Source organism: Bactrocera latifrons, unplaced genomic scaffold, assembly GCF_001853355.1.
Source record: "Bactrocera latifrons isolate USDA-ARS-PBARC rearing strain unplaced genomic scaffold, ASM185335v1 scaffold_86, whole genome shotgun sequence".
NCBI lineage: Eukaryota > Metazoa > Arthropoda > Insecta > Diptera > Tephritidae > Bactrocera > Bactrocera latifrons.
In genome coordinates this window covers 134,969-137,952 of record NW_017537556.1, presented here as the reverse complement: position 1 = coordinate 137,952, position 2,984 = coordinate 134,969, and the positions used below count along the sequence as shown (strand labels likewise).

At 32.7% G+C, this 2,984-nt stretch overlaps 1 non-coding gene across 1 annotated transcript; it reads right to left on the bottom strand.

Moving 5' to 3' along the window:
- Positions 1-58: 58 nt before the first annotated feature.
- Trnar-ucg lies at positions 59-131 on the bottom strand. The gene has a single exon. It is a non-coding gene; the product is annotated as a tRNA-Arg (tRNA).
- Positions 132-2,984: the final 2,853 nt, after the last annotated feature.

Below are 2,984 nucleotides of genomic sequence, written 5' to 3'. Positions count from 1 at the left end.
AATAAAATATATATAATAAATGAAAATTAAAACTATATAAAAAAAAGAATTGTTTTGTCGACCGTGACAGGACTCGAACCTGCAATCTTCGGATCCGAAGTCCGACGCCTTATCCATTAGGCCACACGGTCGTTCTCCTTTCATTCGCACAATGCTTCACTTAACAACGGTGTGAGCGTGCGCATAACGTGTCTGATTCTAACAAGAACAAATTCTAAAGATTTTACTATACTGGCGTCTCCCGTTTCGTATGTATGGTCGCATTGGTAAATTATATTTATTTTACCAAAAACAACAATAAGAACAGCGGTTTTTTTTAGTTAGCTACAGGTGTTTCTTTTTTAAATTTATTTGTTGATGTTCTGTGGCAATAAATGAGTGTTGATGATTAAAGTAAATTTATTAGGCAGCAACGAATTAGTCAAAGGAAATTTAAAAAATTCTTAATAGGCAATTAGGTATTTGTTCATGTCTTTCTTTTAATTATTTGTTGAATTATGGAATTTGAAATAAGTACTGTGATTTGTCATGGGATAAGGTCACTTTTGAAAGTGCTTAAATGTATATGTATATTTTTAATAAAATTTGCTATTGAAGAGAATGCCGTCAGAATTCTTTGTAAAGCTCTCAATAATAATATTTCGAAAAAATATACAAAATTTGTACATATAGGCTTTCAAATATTGCACCATTGGGGTACTCACAACGGGTCATAAAGTATCGTAAAGTCATAAAATCATAAATTTGTATACTAGTTTAAAAAATTTGTTGTTGGATTGCATACTAAAGTAAGTTTACGCAAATACAACTCTGAACGCTATGTTTTCGGATCGTTATAACTTATGAGACTATGTGAAAATCCTAAGTATGTCTGTGTTATCGATGCGAAAATGAGCTTCGAACAAAGAGCCAACACTAAATTTTGTTTTAAAATTGGTAAAATGTTTACCGAAACGTTTCAATTGATGAAACAAGCTTATGCCGATGATTGCCTATCCCGTAGCAGAGTGCACGAGTGGTTTCAATGTTTTCAAAGTGGTCGTGAGAACGTACATAAATGCCGATCAACATGTGGGCCAATCAAAATCCGTGATCACTGGAAATTTCATCGAAACTGTGCGTGAATTCATCAAAAAACAGCCAAAATCATTACTGAAATTCATGGAAATGGAATCGATCATCTCCAAAAAAACATCGATTTATTGCATTTTGACCGAACATTTGAGCTTACTAAAGGTGTATGCACGGTTTGCACCGGCCATACCGGTCAACGAGCTGAAATACGGATTCGACATGCTTTTGGACCGTGCAAAAAGCTGTATTGCAGCAGTAGGAGACTATTTTGAATAAAATAAATTGATTTTGCCGAAAAAAACATTCGTTCTTGTTTTTCTGTTTACTTTGGAACTCACCTTGTATGTACATATGTATATTTTTGAATTTATATGCCAATATGATTAAACAAGTTTCTTTCCGGTAAAACTTATACCCTTCCGCGAAAATATTACCATATACATATGTATGTTGTATGTCTGTGCATATTTTAATATTTGTGAAAAAATATTTTTATTGCTTTATACCGCAAGCTTGTTTTTGTTATCATTGCAGCGTCACTTGCAATTATGCGTGACCAACTTTCTAAGTGTTATTTTATTACTCCAACGTTTGCACATCTATATACTTACATACATACATACATACCATATGTATTTTTATTTTATTTTTTGCAACTACTCAACAGTACCCTTGTTTAACTACGCTTTTAACTTGTTATGCACTTTTCGCTTCGGACTTGTTTTAATAATCTTATTTTTTAATTTTTATACACATGCGACATGTTGGTGTAAGGTTTAAAGTATTTGTTCACCTAACGGTTGTATGTATCACGGAACACTAAGGGAGATAGATATAGGATTACAAATAAATCAGGATAAAGAGATAAGTTGAAATCCGGATGTGTTCAATTACCGAATATGTGGAATCCTTTTTACCAAAAATATCGGGTCAGTGTGTGGGATATATAATTAAAATACAGAGAGAATCCTTTCCTGATACCTATACGACTGTGCGCTACAAATGGGTTCAATAAGGTCAATACTTCACTTAGCCCCCATTTACCTAATATAAAGATTTCCGAACCTCCGCGTGACTTTATACCGTATATATCGGCCAATACTTGAGTTGTCTTAATAAAATAGAGAGAGCCTGCTTTCATAATAACTTGGAATTGCTTGGAATGAACAAATTTCATAAAACTAACAGGTCTTTTGTAATACCCCGGATTTAATCCCTGCAAGATTATGGATTATGGATCATAAAACTAACAGGTCTTTTGTAATACCCCGGATTTAATTCCTGCAAGAGTATGAAATGTTACAGGCCAACTTAGCCCTTCTTTACTTGTATTATTTAATTTACTTTTATTTTTGTTTGATTTCTGCACGTTTTCGCATGCAGCATTTCTTATTGCGCTTGGAATTGCTCACTCACTGAATTTCTTCTTGCAGCAATTGTGTTTAGTTCCATTTGCTTAGTCTCGCCGATTTTTTGTTGCTGTGTTTTTCGCATTATTTGTTTTACTAGTATTGTTTTAATTTACACATGAACTCTTTTTCGCTTTAAGATTAGCAGTAATTTTTATCTGAGACAGTTCGTGGGTGATTTTTCCCCCGTTTGTATATTTGCTTTTCTTATTGTTGTAGTGCAATTGTTGCTTCTCCATTTTAGCGCTGTGCGCTGCGAATTTGTAATGGAATTTTGCTACAATTAGTTGGGGATTTTACTTTGTACATAGTCTATAACCTACATATTCATAGACATGCTCAAACATTTGATGAAATAAAAATTCGTTCGAAGGTGGTTCAAGTCAATAAGACAAACAGAATGAAAATTTGAAAAGTTTGATTTTATTTTCGTACATTTCGTACAAACAAAAATAAAAAAATGTGAGTTTAATTTCTTATTTTTTTAAATTTTTTTTAAAT